Raw genomic sequence first — 16,912 nt, forward strand, 5'->3', positions numbered from 1 at the left:
ATTACTACAACTAGACTATGCAATTGAATTGTGTAGATTGGGAGGTACTCCACAAGCCTAGTGAGATGGGTTTGTGTGAGTTTGGTCACAAAAGGCTTTGCTTGAAAAGAAACCAAGCGAAGGGGTTTTGGACCCAAGATGGGGTTTAAAATGTAAAAGAAAATTATAAAGGAGAATTAATATTTCCTAAGGTCTAAGTGGATAAATCTCATAAGTTCTAGAGGGTTCATAAGAGGCCTAGCTAGGAAAATGTATTTAAGGAGGAATTAGTATGAAGGCAAGAAGATCAAGTGAGAAGGAGCTCATTTGATCAAGGAAGCGAGGAGAGATGTAGTCCTAAAGTAGGCCAAGTTAGAGGGATGAGTAAGGGTTGCTAAAGGAAATCCATGATCATCCACCAAGAGAAATATCATCATGTGAGGGTTCATAAGAATGTTGCATACCTTAATGGGTTCGAGCTAGGAAGTAGGATGGCATATCGTTGTTTCTCTTCTACTAGATCAATCTAAAGAGAGGCGGCTCATGAGAATTTGGGCATGTGATTTTAGTGGTGTTTTTATGTGAAGGCCACATCAAATTATGAAATAGCAGAGAGGGTTGAGACCCTCTCTTGTGGTTGTTAGTAGGTTTCAAGGTCTGTGATAAAGAACAACACAAATGGAGGAGGGCCTGCACTGAAATTTATGGTCAGAATAGAAGTAGTTGCAAGTGTAATATTGACTGAGGTAACCGTAGTTTGAGGGTCATACAGATCTGAAGTTCAGGTCAAGATTCAGTAAAAGAAATTCCTAGAATCTATGGATCCATATGAGCTATGTTGAGTCTCTTATGGAGGCAAGAGTTGTTTTTTCTGCTATGGGTGGATAGGCTTTGTTCTAAAGAAATTATAATATAAGTACAATGCCCTAGTTAGGGTGGTTTCCTAGCATGTTCAGTCCATAAGGTTTCCCTTAAGACTGTGACAAATCTGCATAGAAGAAGAGGGGTTGTGACCCTTAGAGCGAGTTTTATCTCTACAATATAGACCACAGATCTAGAAGATGGTTTGCATAAATATGTGTGGAGATAATAGATCCAAAGGAGGGTGGAACCTAAGTAGAATATTGAATAGAATAAATGTGTCATATGAGGAATGGATTGGCATGAAGAGGAGTTTATTTTGGTGGATTTTCCATAGAGTTTTGGACAAAGCTCTTAAGAAACATATAAACAATTAGTCAATGGACTATTAGTGGATGATTTGTGACCCTAGTTCAGTCATATACAAATTGTTAGAAGGATGATAAGAGGAGTAGTTCATATTTGTTCATAGATTGGACAATAAAGAAATTGGTACACAAGAATAGTGATTTTGAGAGGACTCGAATCACTATTAGGTGGTAGATTTGAAGAGACCTAGATGAGGGCAGTTTTGTGGGCCCTAGATCGGTAAAATAATTGACTGTGGTTGGGAAAATTGATGGTATTTCTAGTACAGTTGGAGGGTTGTTATGTGATTGTCAAAGAAGAGCCCTAAGTCTTGTACTTGTGAAGGACAACAAGACTGGTAGAAGGGTAGGTGTATTGGGCCTAAGGATGTGTATACTTTTAAGGACTAAAGTAGCAGTCAAGTGGGCTAGCCAACTAGCCCTAGTTCACTCTATTGTATAGGATTGAGTTAGTGAGAAGAAGGTTGACCTCCATAGCCCTAATCTTGTCATCTTGGATAAGAAATATGGAAAAATGCGGTAAACCAAAGAGTTGTTCACAATTGAGTTATGAACAATTGATCAAAGACCCTAAGTGTTGTAGACCTTGAAGAAAAAGGAGGTAGCTAGAGGGAAAATTTTGTTGAGTCAAGTTTAGTAACATAAAGGAGTTGAGTTCATTGATAAAGGAAGATTGAGGAGTTGAAAAATGGGAGGCAAGAGGACCTGCTAGATGTGTTCAGGACACGTGGAATGAAAGGGTTGTGTGTGGCCACCATCAACGAGTAGGTCAAGTGTTGTCTTGTTCAATTTAGATTGGTTGTTAAAGGACTAACAACAAGCCTTAGTTGTATTCCTTGTATCAGTGTGATTGTAAAGGGACATGATCCCTGGTACATGAGCTCTAGCCTATTCTATTATAGTTTGTAATATAATGAAGAAGAGTTTGAAAAAGTTAAAAATTGTCATGTGCATTAGTTTATTCCCTAATGTGTGTAGATTTCATTTTGTAAAGTAGATGTGTTATGGCACTTGAGTGTGTTTGCATCAAATATTCTAATACCAAACCCAAATTCTCATGTGCTGTGGAAATTAAACATATTCCTTGTTCACCTAAGAACTACCTGTAACTCATATTAGGCTACTCATGTTCAATCTCAACTCATCCCACTTAACAAGTTACAAAGACAAGGCTCATAACATCCAACTGTGGCCATAAAACAACTAAGTAACACAGTTTACATCTTGACATGCCATAACACCTAACATGTCTTAGAATGCCTTAGCAGTATGTGGCATGTGTTAGCATCCACTACATTCCTTGCCATGCTTTGACACTCCCTAACATACCCTATCACTTCCTAACAAGCCTTGGTAGTTTAGGGTACCTTGGAACTACCTAGCATATAACCTTGTCACTCCCTCCTTATAACACCTAGAACTTGTTGACACTCCTTGTCACACACTCTTAATCATTCATTTCCATGAATTTTGATGCTTCCTTGTGTTTCCCTGATGTTATCACTCAGGTTGTTCCCCAAAGTTGTAAGAAAGGGAATACGACCGAGGTAACCACAGACCAATCTTTTAGATATAGATTCTAGCCAATCTGCATCCAGAGAGGGCTCTCTCTTTATGATTTAGCTTTGTTTTGAAATGTGTTAGGCTAGTTATGAAGTTCAAGGGTTTTGCCTTGGGTTTGGATGGTGAGTTTCAATAGAACAGTGAGGCAAGCTGAATAGTTCAGTCCATTGGGCATGATGGAGTCAAGGAAGGTAGCTTTCTGGATTAGGTTTCTTAATAGAAGATGGTATCACAGAGCAAGGTAGTTAAACATGGAACCAATATAGGATGAAATCAGATGGAATGAACTCAAAGGATGAAGGGAAATTAAGAACCCTTCAAAGTATTGAAAGAGAGAAAATGGATGATTACTGGTAAGGAGCAATTAAGAATTCCTTAGCAAATAGTCAAAATGCAAGAATTGGGAAGCAGGAGCAACTAAGAATTCACTGCTTATATTAATTTTGAAGAAAACGCAGAGAATAATAAAGACTGAAGAAAGAGTGCAGTTTAAGCAAATTTTGAATTAATCCTGTTCTTTACCATTCAGAATATGAAACACAGATGATATAGCAAACAAGAAAACTGTAAAACATGAGATATAGGGGACTTATTGATCCAGAGTTTAATTCAATAATTCTGTGACAAGTCTTCTGCATCAATTCCTCATCCAGTAGGGAAGACAAAAAATGGTTCCAACAACTTTTTTATTCCAAAGGTTCAATATTAGACCAAATCTAGGAATGCCCACCAACCCCAAATACTTCATTTGGGGGGGTATTTATACAAAATATCTTACAAAAAATCTTACAAAATACCTGATGGAGATAATATCTAGTGATGACTAATCCCTTTTTTACAAAAGATAGAGACAAACAATCTTGTAAAAAAGGAAAAGATAAATTGATGCTGTGTTGGATACTCCATGTTTGTCGGATGTTCTTGGACCCTGATTAGATACACTTAGACCTGCTTGAGCCTCATTTATCTCTGTTTATCTTTATCATGGAAAAATAACCCAAAATCTACATTTTACCCAAGAGAAATTTACAAAATCCCCAACATGTCTTCCCACCACTGTTGCTCTGGCAATTTATGCCTCTGAAGTTTCCTCAGTGTTTCATCAGTTTCTGTATATCTGAAAAAATTAGGCTGGAGCTAAAACAGATGTTTTACCTCGTGCTCAATATAAAATAAATTTTCTAAGTTATCATAGAGAATTTGGCCTGTGGGGAGTGCTTTCACTCCTGAAGCACTTGTTGATGAACTAACTTGATCAACAACATATTTGTTTAACTTATGTACATAATCTGTGTGTTTCATAAGCTGGTCATTATTTCCTAAAAGCGTGGTAGCCCTTTATTCTGAAAAACTATAAACCTTTCCATGAAAGAATTAATTTCTACTTGCATATCCTGGCATCTTTTTCCCAAATTCTGCATTAAAGTTCTCTTGGTTAGAACTCTTTTGATTTCCAAATGGTGCCTATCATGTCTGGGATGCCGAGTTGTTCTAGTTGTTCCCTATTTCTGTTATTCAAAAAAATGTATGAGCCGATTGGCTTGATCAGGCATTTGTCCTAATAAAGCTCTTGATTTTTTAATTTCTCCATGTGCTGCATTCACTAAGTCAATTTGCTCATAAATAGCTTGGATAGATGGCCAAACATTATTTAGGGATTGATTGATGTTGGTCCAAAGAATTCCTTTGATTTCTGCGAGAGGCTTATCCATAGTGAGATCATTCTCTAATGTTCTCACTTTATTCTCTAATGCTTTAAGCTCTCTTATTTTCTCTGCCACACTTATTTTGGATTTATCATAACTCTTTTCTACTTTTGCCAATTGCTCTTTCACTCGTTTCAATTCTGACACTTGGAGTTTTAATTCTTCCATGGCCTTTATCAATTCTTCTGTGCTCATATTAGTACTACTGCCTGGTGCTACTCCTGCTAATGATGTACCTGTGATTACCTCGGTTGTGGTTGCTGGGACATTTGGGGCCAATGCTGATCCAATTGTTGAGGGGACTGTAGTTGTGACTATAGGGATTACCTCAGGTGGCTGGGAGGTTGGCTCTCCCTGCTTCTCTTTTAATGCTTTTTTGAGTGCCTGCTCTGTATCAGTTGATCTTTCATTAAGTCTCATGAGCAGGTCCATCATGTCTTCCTCTGATTTCTGCTCTATGATTTCTATAGTCTGAGGGTGCCTTGAAGGAGGTAGCTTTAGTTGTTTCCTCAGGGCAGCAATGTCCTCTTCCTTCTTCTTGATTAGTGCCTTTATGCCTTTAGCATCTTTGGGGTCATGTCCCAGTTCCATGATGATCTCTTCTAAGGATTTGATTATGTTATCCTTGGCCAGAGAAGAGGCTTTCTCCCAATGCAACTAAGCTGTTATGTTGTCTAAGGAACTTTGTAACTCGTGGGCCAACATTTCTTTACCAGTTAGTCTGGAATAAACCATTTCCCCGGTATATTTGTGAAGTTAAATTTGTTCCAGTGGATGAATGTCTTTGGCTAGGACCTCCAAGTTTGTTTTGATGTAATCTTCTGTTGACTGGGGTTGATGTACCTTTGGCTTAAAATAACTCCTTAACATTTTGCCTTCTTTAATGTCATAGGCAGAAATCAATCTTTGTTGGGTTGAGGGGGGAATTTTCAAGTGTTGATTATAGATTTCAATTCTCATGGGATCATTCCTTGCCTTTATCTCTGTGAAATTTTTCTTAATGTCTGAGGCCTGTTTGCTTTGTGGCCTGGTGGAGGACACCTCTACACTATGCTGCCTTTCTAACTCCTGCCTATGAGAGCTAGTTGATGTCTCTATCATTGGGGAATTCTGCTGGCTGACTACCCTCTCACCTCTTATACTGTCTATCATTTCTTCAATAATTTCCTCTTCTGACAGAGGATTCAGTCTTTGTCTCTTTGCTCCTAGTTGTTCAACAGGTCCATTGATAGGTGTGGCCTCTTCTCTATCCTCTTCTTGCTTCTTTCCTCATTTATAGGAGTTTGTAGTGCTGGAATTTCTGGTGCTCCAGTTTGGGCTGGAGGAATTTGCCCCTGATTCTGTTCTTTTGACATTGTTGGCTGATCTGTCATTATAGGATGCTCTGTGGTATCTACCTCTTTACTCTTTGAAGTGCCTGTGACTGATGTGCTAGTTTTCTGTGCAGACTGCTGAGAAGTTCTAGTAGAGGATGTTCCAACTCTTGATTGTTGAGGTAGCTTGAAAGATACCTATACAAAAGAGTCCAGGTCAAGGGTTTTTCCATGATCTTTCATAAATTTTTCCATCTTTTCCTATTCACTAATTTCCTCTATTAATGTCGCTTCTACCCATTCTTCTTGATTTGCATACTGTTCAATTTCTGGGATCCTATGATGTACATACAATGATAGCCTATTTCTTACCCTTCTGTCACTTATGAAACTACATGGGTCATTTGGTACCCACTGAAAACTCTTCTTCAATCTAAGCTGCTCTTCTAAGATCTTTTCAGCATCTTCCCATGCATCCCTAGAATTGATGACATAAGGGCCTAACTGGTTTTTGATTCTCAACTGAGCCTTCTTCTTTACATTACAAAAGTGGGTTAAGTCTGCATAGATCATCTACCTGAAATATTCTAATGCAAATAACCTCATGGGCACATATCTAGGCAACTTGTAAGGGCAAAGTTCACATCCATACATTCTGATTTCTGTGTGATTCTGGTAGAGGTACTAGTCACCTATTCTGTACTATTTGGAAAGCTACAAAATCTTCTTCATGTCACCAGTGATCCTAGTAGGAGGAGCTCCTGTCAATGGAGTGGAGGCTGGGTGTACAAATAAGTCAATGAACTCACTATAGGTATAAGGGGAGTCACAGTTATGGAAGACTGAGATCCAAAAGATTATAGACCTCCGATTTCCTTTTGAGTCTAATTTCTTGATGGGAAATGGAAAGCTGTCTGGTTGATAATATAACAATAGATGGTATATAAAAGAAGTGTATTTGAAAACTGCTTCTCTATCCAAATTCAATAATTGGTCATGGATTTTGTTAGCAATAAAAGTGGCATAGTCATACTTGACAGCAGGGGGCTGTCCTGGAGTAAAGATAGATAATAGAACCAGGGTGATATCATCCACATATTCACTGGACTTAAATCCCAAGATCAAGGATATCATGTCAAGAATGAGTTTTCCAGTCTCAGTGAACTAGGTATGTAAATAGGGAGGTGGGCCTTGGGGCTGGCAGTTTGGTTTCATGAACATCTGAGCAATACAGGTTATCTCTAAGTTGGGCAATTGAGAAGCTTGTTCAAGCAAAAATCCCATGGAAAGATGAGCAAGGGGCTCAATGGAATGGAAATGTATCATCTCATTGATGGATTCAGCAGTTATGAAAAAAAGGACAGTTTGGGAAGGTGACATAACTGCTCTGTGGATAGGGTCATAGCTGGCACAACATTGGTGAATGATGTCTGGGAAAACATGGACTGAGGGAAGGAAGTACATGGGAAGGTTTGATTCCCATAGTCCAAAAATGTCAGAGTTGCTTAGATGACTATCTCTAATTTGGCAGAAGGTCTGAAGATGATTCCTGTCACCAGATAGGTCTTTTATTTGGAAATCTCTGTTGGCCAAGGGTAGATAATTTAAGTCTTTATGAGGTGCGTTCATGGGCGTGACATTTAGGGCTATGGGGGCTTCCATGTTTGGTTCTTGTGTATTCAAACTGGAATTCGAGCTTCTGTGGAAACAATGGATTTAAACAGCGGTTTTGGCATCCCTTTATGGCAGCTGCGGACTGTTTTTTACTTGAATTTGGTTTTCACAGGCAGAATTTTCAGCGAAGAACTGAAATTTACAGGGTTGCCGGTAAAATGGATAAATACCTGGATTAAGGAGGCAAATTGAGTAACTATAGGTCAAATGATGGATTACAGAGCACGTTGTTGTGGTCTCTTCGGCCAGGTGGTGGTTGAAAAGCTGGTATAGTGGCTCCAGTCATTATTTTGCAAGGGAGTGTGAACAAAGAGAATTACAGTGAAAATGATATTTCGTCGTTTTTTAACGAAATTCGGTTTGGCGGGAAATTTTTGGCATTTATTGAGTAGATGACGTCAGCATGACGGGACACGTTGTCATTTAGTGGGGGGTACAGGATGGTGACGTGGCAGCATGATGTCAATGAGGGGTTAGGGGGAGGGCAGTAAGTGGTTTACCCCGCAACGCTTATGGGCTAGGGAGGTTTTGGACGGAGGGGCCATGAGCAGCGCGAGAGTGTGATGTGTGTCCTGGTACGAGCAGCAATACCGCCAATCCCCCGGGCGGTAAAGTTCGGCGGATGGAGGGCTAGCGATATAGATCTCAGCCATTGGATATGGGGCCGTTGATCTGACGGTTGGCGGTTAATGGAGGTGAAGGGGGGTTAATGCGCGGGGGCCCAATGTAATATATAATGGTTTTAATGTTTTTGGGCGCAATATCATTGGTTGTCGGGTTTTGGCTATAATTAACCCGGAAGGTTAATTATTCCTTTATTTGCGGCGGAAAGGGTTCATAATAAGTTCCAGTTGAACTTATTAATCCCAGACAAAAACAGTGCTATGGTTATAGTAAACCTGGGCAGGATATTTAACATTTGAGGATTATATTATAAATACATAATACGGGAAGGGGTCTATTTACAAGGGATTTAATATAATAAATGTTAACTTGTTAATATGAAACTTTTTGAAAGTAAATGCGCGCTAAGCATAATGTTACAAAACTTAGGCAAAAGGGGAAAAATAGGGATTTATACAAGAAATGAGGCCATTTCCCTAAGTAAATGGGGATTCACTTAGGCCATTTATGAAATGGAATGAGATAAGTGGTTTAGAGGATATCAAGCAGATCCTAATATCCCTGGGGGAATTTAGTAAATGATTAGGGAAAGTAAGAAGGGGAGTTAGTCATGCTTTGCTTGAGCTGTATCCAAACATCTACCATGGTACTTGTGATAATAGTAAGATGAACAACTTGAGAGACAAAAATCAACCACAAGTATGTTTCTGCAACACCAAAAAAAAAATTGTCTACCCAGCCTACTGTATCTATTATTTTTTCTTCTTTTTCTTTGGGTGCATTTGGACTAGCAAACCCTTTTCAGCTTTTCTTTTCTTTGCATGATAAGCCTATCTAAGTCTACCCTTATTTCTTCCAAGGGCTCAGATTAAACAGTTGAGCTCCTTTGCTTCTCTACCTATCTACTTCTCTGCCAAGTTTAAATAGTTTGGACATATTTTTATTCTCTATCTCTAAAACAGGAAATTCAAACATGAACTGGCCAAGATTAAGCTATTTGGCCATTCATCAATTGTGGTAAAAAGTTCAACAAGTTGTACATGATGCTTTATTTACAAAAAAATGAAATAGTAGTGGCATTTGGACTTGCACACTTTCCTGGTCCTTTTTATTTGGGGTTCATTTCTTTTCATTTTTTCTTTTGACCATTTATCTTTTTACCCTTTGATTTTTCTTTTAGGGTATACCCTCTTTACATTTTTAAAATTTTTTGATTTTTTGAAAATATGGAAAACCTTTGCAACAAGAAAGGTATGTACATATTGCAGAGCTAATCAAGTCAATCATGAAATATGACACCTATTGCTATAGGAGCATAACACTTGACACTCCCTAGTACGCATTGGAATACCCTAGCACCTAGCATATATTGGCATGTCACCCTAGCACTCTAGCCTTCAATGGCACTACCTATCATACCTTGCCACTCTCTCCTGAGCACACAGCGATTTTTGACACTCCTAGTTAGAAAATCTTATTCAATATTCATTTCCATGCATTTTTACCTAGTTCTCCCTTGTGTTTCCCTAGTACTCCTTAACACTCCTTGGCACGTGTTGGCACACCCTAGCACCTAGGACATATTAGAATGTTGCCTTGGCTTCTAGCATGCCTTAACACTGCCAATCATACCTTCTCACTCCCTCCTTAACACACCTAGAACTCATTGACACTTCCAATGACAAAATATTATTTGTTCATTTCCATTAATTTTGACGTAGTGCTCCATTTTGTTTCCATGGCACTCCCAGATAACACTTCCTTGCACGTGTTGGCACATCTAGTCACATGCCACCCTCACACTCTAACATTCCTTATCACTACCAAGCATTCCTTGTCACTCCTCCTTAGCACACTTGGAACTCACTGACACTCCCTTTCACACACTCTTATTCATTCATTTCCATGCATTATGACCTAGCACTCCATTGTTCTTCCCTAACACTCCTTAACACTCCTTGGCACACATTGGCACACCATCACACTTGGCACATCTCTACATGCTTCCCTAGCTCTCCATCATTCCTAGGAAATACCTAGCACACCTTGTCCACCCCTCAGCACACCAAGAATTTTCTAACACTCCCTATCACACACTTTTATTAATTCATTTCGATGCAATTGAAACTAGTCATCCCTTGTGTTTCCATGGCACTCCCTAGCACGTGTTGGCACCACACCCTAGAAGCTAGCACATCTTGGCATGCCTTAGCACTTGGCATGTCTTGGAATGCCTATCACGCCTTGGAACTTTCTAGCATGTGATATCACTTCATCACATTCCTTGCACACTTTGGCACTCCCTAGTTTCCATGCCCTCATAGATATCCTTACTTCTTTTGCGACTTCGGAAGCCAATTTAGTCATTGAAAAATAGTGTTGTCCCTAGACAAAAGTATCCCTTTGTCTAAAAATGCTTTTTCCATCCCATTATTACAATCATAGGCTTACCTATTGCAAGTCCTAGGATTCTGTAGTGTTCAAAGCTAAGTTGGGTGGGTTTGGGGCTCCAGGCCTAGTTTCTCCATTTAACTGAAGTAAACAGAGAGGAAACGAGGCACTAAGCCCTTCCATGTGTTAGAACATCTTGGTCACATGCCAACCTACCACTATAACATTACTTAGCACTACCAATCATGCCTTGTAACTCCTCATTAGCACACTTGGAACTTGCTGACACTCCCTATCACACACTCTTATTCATTCATTTCCATGCATTATGACCTAGTTCTCCCTTGTGCGTCCCTAGCACTCCTTAACACTCCTTGGCACACATTGGCACACCCTGGCACTTGGCACATCTCAACATGCTTTCCTAGCACTCTATCATGCCTTGAAACTACCTAGCATACCTTGTCAATCCCTCCTTAGCACACCCAAAACTTGCTAAAACTCCTTATCATACACTCTTATTCAATCATTTCTATGAAATTGAAACTAGTCCTCCCTTGTGTTTCCCGAGAACTACCTAGCTTACCTTGTCAATGCCTCCTTAGCACAACCATAACTTGATAACACTCCCTATCCCACACTCTTATTCATTCATTTCCATGCAATTGAAACTAGTCCTCCCTTGTGTTCCCCTGGCACTCCCTGGCATGCGTTGGTGCCACACCCTAACACCTAACACCTCTTGGCATGCCTTAGCACTTGGAATGTCTTGGAATGACTAATATTCCTTGGAATATTATAGCATGTGTTATCACTTCCTGGCATTCCTTGCACACCTTGGCACTCCCTAGTTGGCATGCCCTCATAGATAGCCTTACTTTTTTTGTGACTTGGGAACCCAACCAATTCATTGAAAAAATAGTGTTGTCCCTAGACAAAGGTCTCCCTTTGTCTAAAATTTCTTTTCTATCCCGTTATCATAATCGTAGGCTTACCTATGGAAATTCCTATTATGAAATTCTCCTAATACACTTCGTCCTTGGGACACCTGGAAGACACTCTTATTCGTTTGTTTCCATGCACTTTGACCTAGTTCTCCCTTGTGATGCCCTTACACTCCCCAACACTTCTCGACATGCATTGACATTGTATGGCATCTGTTATCATGCCTTTTCATTCCTTGGCATGCCTTGGCAATCCTTAGATATCACACCCTCATAACTACCCTTATTGGTTTTAAGACTTGGGAACCAACCAAGCCCTACCTCGACTACAACATCTTAACAAAGTTTTAGTTACTACAACTATAATATGCCTTGTTCACCTAAGGATGACCTATAACTCATCTTAGGCTACTCATAACCAATCTTAACTCATCCCATTTAACAAGTTACCAAGCCAAGGCTCACGTCAAACCATGGCCATAAAACAACTAACCAACATAGTTTACATCTTGACATGGCATAGCACCTAGCATGTCTAACAATCCCTTGGCACTATGTGGCACATGTTGGCCTTCCCTGCATTCCATGGAATGCTTTAGCACTCCCTATCATATCGTACCACTCCATGACATGTCATGGCACTCTTGCATGCCTTGGAACAACCTAGCATATAACTTTTTCCCTCCCTCTTGAGCACACTTGGAATTCACTAACACTCCCTATCATACACTCTTATTCGTTCATTTCCATGCATTTTGAACTAATTTTCCTTTGGTTTTATGTCACCATTCCTAACATTCCTTGGCATGCATTGGCACACCCTGGCATGTCTCCCTAACACTCTAGTATTTCTTGGCACTACCTAACATACCTTGTCGTCCCCTCCTTAGCACACCTAGAACTCGCTGACACTCATTGTCATGCACTATTAGTCATTCATTTCCATGCATTTTAAACTAGTGCTCTCTTATGTTTCCCTAGCACTCCATAACACTTCCTAACATGCATTGGCACACCCTAGCACCTGACACATCTTGGCATGTTTCCCTAGCTTCTAACATGCCTTAACACTGCCTAGCATACCTTACCACTCCCTCCTTAGCACACCTAGAAATCACTGACACTTCCTGTCACAAACTCTTAATCGTTCATTTGCATGCATTATCTTCACCTATTGCTCCCTTGTGTTCCCCTAACACTCCTTAACACTTCCTAGCACATGTTTTTGAAGGAAAAAACACTATATATAGGCCATCTCATCCTCCATTTGTTGAAAAGCAAATTTGGTTAAGTAAGTCTGAAATAAGAAGTGCGAACATAACCAACCAAGAGAAGGAAACAAAGAGTGAAGATTTTGGTGTTGTTTATGGGTCTGTTTTAGGGCTAATAGCTCCACATGTGCAAAGGAAGGAAGAACTATCTACTATAGAAAAGGTCAAACATCTTTCTATTGTCCAAGAAGTCGAATCAAGGAATAAGATAAGCAAGGTTACAAGCGGAATTATAACAAGATTTCATACCATCCAAGTGAATAAGATCAAGGTTCAAAAGATTGGTCAACCACAAGTTCTGGGGTTTATGGAGGAGGGCCGAGAACTACATATCTGATCCATGGAACTAGAATTTGAAGGATAGTCAAGTTATTGAAGGAAGAAGCTTGATCATCGTTGACTCAAGGAAAAAGAAGGAAGTTTAATCAAGGAGGCTTGTGACTTAGTCTTGGAGATGTCATTGAGTCAAGGGTCTATGCCATGGTATTGGTATTCGCCAATTGAAGTCTCTATAAGAAGAAGATTTCATTTGGGTTTTCCTCTCATGTTGGAGAGGTTTTGGCCCTAGTTGATTGCATATTCATTGTGTCTCTTGTCTCCTCATTGTTTATTCATTGGTAGATGTTTGATGAAGAATATTGTTTTGAGCATTGTTTTTTATTATGGATTAGTCTTGAATGTGTTTGTGTATGCAAAATTGGTTGGGTTTGTAAACTATGAGTAGAGCAGTGTTTGATTGATGCATGCTTCCTACAATAAAATGTATCTCTTACTTAAACAATTAATTTAGTGGAAACATGGGTATTTGGACAATTATTTTGGAATTTATGCACCGTACAAGTACATCAACTCATATAATACATGAATATAATGGAAAGTTGTAATGTGTTGCATTATAGAAAGGATGTTGATAAAATATGATAGCTTAAATGTACATGATAGTTTGGAAAGGCGGGGAATAACTCTTAGTTAGTCATAGGTAGCCTAATCAATTCCTTTTTTAATCTATAAATGTCCATGATGATTTTGAAAGTAGGTGGGTAGTAATTCTTACTCATGTCATAGATAGCCTAATGGGTACTTTTGTCTATCTAGAATGATACCAGATACAAAACGTTTTTGTATTGTGTGCTTCTTCAATGTTTTTTATAATACATCTTGTTATAAAAACTTTAAAATAAGCTTCTCACTTTGGTTCTTGCATTTGTGGTAAAATATGAACTCGACTTCTAAAAGTAGTGTTACTTTGGAGGATGCCAACAATATTTTTCACTCCATAAAGGTTTTAACCTGTGTTTTGTCTTTGATGAGTGTTTTTGGATTATTGTACTTTAAAAATAAAGATGCATCTGCAATTTTCTCACTTGCTAATTTAGAATCAATGAAAAAAATCAAAATAATTACTTACATTTGTTTGTTGAGTTTACTTGAAATTGATGGAACATGGTGATTACATCAAATGAGTGTGAAATTGAATTTTGAAATTTTATTAATGTCCTCAATGCTTGGAAAATGTAATGGGATCGGATGATAAGTTAACATGTAAGGTATTTAGTGAGGCATTGCTTCTCTTCTAAGAAAAATATATCTAAACCAAGTGCAATACCAATGAGAGAGAGGATTCTGTAGTGTGCAAAGCTTAGGAGAGAGAGGATTATGTAGTGTGCAAATCTTAGTTGTGTGGGTTTGGGACTAAGGCATAGTTGCTCCATTTAACTGAAGTAAAATGAGAGGAAATGAGGCAATGCATACTTTGTAAATCTTATCTATGAGGATTTGGGGTTCAAGGCTTAGTCACTTCACAATTGAAATAAAATGAGATCAAATGACACAAAGACTTCGAAATTATTAGTTATATGTAATGGAATTAAAGTGAGTAAACACAAAGTATCAAAATTCGAAGTAGAATCAACCCTTGTGTATGAAAAATCAGTCAAGCATTTTTTTATGGCTGAATTCGCCCTCAAATATACATTTGATTAATGCAAAAGCTTAGAAAACCACATCTATGTAATCAAGGAGTCCCTCTTAGATGCACAAACCTTTCCCCTTGTCTTCCCATTGTCTTTGAGGTTGTGTTCCCCTACACTCCTATATGCTTACTAGGGATACACACTCCAACATCATGGATTCTAAGATATATTATGATAGGGGGGACGAGGATTTGGGAATTCTTGGTGCCACAAGAAGGTCTTACCATGTTTAGTTCAACAATACGGAAGCAAAATGCACATGTAGAAGGATTGATGGTGCTTTTTCAATTGTGGGAAATAGAAATTGCATACATTATGGTGCTTCTCGGTATAGTATTACCAATTCATGGAGAAAGATCAATGGTTCCTTGGGTAGAACTATATCAATGTGTGGGTAGGACTAGGCTCATGAGATTAATTTTTTACTACCATCAAAATTAACTACAACCAAGTTGATTACAGAGGATATATGTGAAGGCAGAACTCATGAGATTATAATAATGAACTACATCCAAATTGGTTATAAAATATTGCATTGTTAAAAGTTAATTTTTAGCTTTAAAGTTTGACATGATAATTATAAAACCAAATCTCATTTGTTTAAATAACATGGAAACTCATAATATTAGTATTAGATAATTAAACATTAATAAAAAATATTTATATTTTTTTGGTTTAATTATATAAAATCCAAGTCTAAATTTGTTTAAAATTACAACTTACAACATGGCTAGTTATTTTGTGATTTTGAAAAATAAAAAATATAATTTTTTGAAATGAGTATACAATAATATAAGAAAATATACATTCCATACATTTTTATATATTCGTAAAATATAATGTTTTTAAAATTTATAAAAAAATAAATAAATATAATTAAAAAATTTAATGATCATCCAAATTAAAAATTTAATTTCTGTCGCGTTTTCTTCCCCACCTTAGTGTATTCGAATTAATGTTGAGTAGTTGAAAAAAAAAGGAAATACCATTCTACCGCGTTTTCTTCCCCGCATTACTGTATTCAAATGAATGTTGAGTAGTTGAAAAAAAAGGAAAGACCAGAACAAGTTTTCTTATCCACCTTAGTGTATTTGAATGAATTTTGGGTAGTTGAAAATAGGAAAGACCATTGACATAGTACAATCTTCTCTGCGGCTATATGGAAACAAGTACAGGTTGCTGGATCGATCTTTAGGGTTTCTAGATTGATTTCCATTCTTAGAAATGATTTGCAAAATTGTTTCATATTTTCACATCAAATGTTGTAGTGATTCGCCGTGAGTGAGTGTTTCATGGTTGAATCTAAATGCATTAAGGGATAAGATTGAGGAGGATCTCTTCAATGGCTTGCTCACAAAACATTGATTTGTTCGACATCTATTTTCGCTGGGCAAATTTGGACCATGATGGAAGGATCAGAAGCCTTGGTCTTCTTTCAAGAGCCCAATTTACCGAAGCAAATACTTGCACAGGTACCCTTTCTCTCCTTTAATTCCTTCCTTGAATTCAATTGCTTCAAACAATCTACCAACTTTTTCACCTGAAATTAGGTTATTTGGGTTTTTTTTTTTCAAGAATTTAGCTTCAAATGAACTAGCCACACAATTACTATATTGGCAATGAAATTTATATTAAATATAGGTTGAACTCTTATAGTAGTTTGGTAGCATACCACACAAGAAAAATTCAAAATTACAAAAATTGGCAAAAACCCAACGGGGAAAACAACGGAAAAAACAACAAAGTAGACTTCTCATGGTAGGGGAAATCACAACTCCCTGCCCTCCCTCATTTCAATGCAACAAGAAAATCTTTTCTTTCTCTCTTTCCATTTCAAGACAATTCTTCAATCAGAAATCTCAATTTCAAGCCCTTCCTTCCAACTTTGGTTGAATCTCTACATTGCTTTCAACTCCAAAAGCAGGTGATAGAAGGGATGGGTAGAAAGCTTGGTACTAGAGCTAGAGTTAAAGAGGAAGAAACATTGAGTCAGACACTGCAAGATTCCTCTCATGGGGTAAAAGGATCACAATAAGGCCACAGTAAGCCCCTGAGAGAGAAAAAATATGCTACGACATGCAGTGGTAACAATCAGAGTATGGTGCAACCCTATATAGATCAGTCAAGAGTTAAGATAGAAATGGTTATGCTCAACTCTCCCCATACAGCTGGATATTTTGATAAGTATTCAGGCTTATCTGCATGCAAATTTTTATATGGTTCACGCTTCACAGAAAGAAATATA

The sequence above is a fragment of the Pinus tabuliformis genome, chromosome 5_1 (assembly GCF_031772625.1).
Source record: "Pinus tabuliformis cultivar Carrire ecotype Pingquan chromosome 5_1, CPIR1, whole genome shotgun sequence".
In the NCBI taxonomy this organism is placed as follows: Eukaryota; Viridiplantae; Streptophyta; class Pinopsida; order Pinales; family Pinaceae; genus Pinus; species Pinus tabuliformis.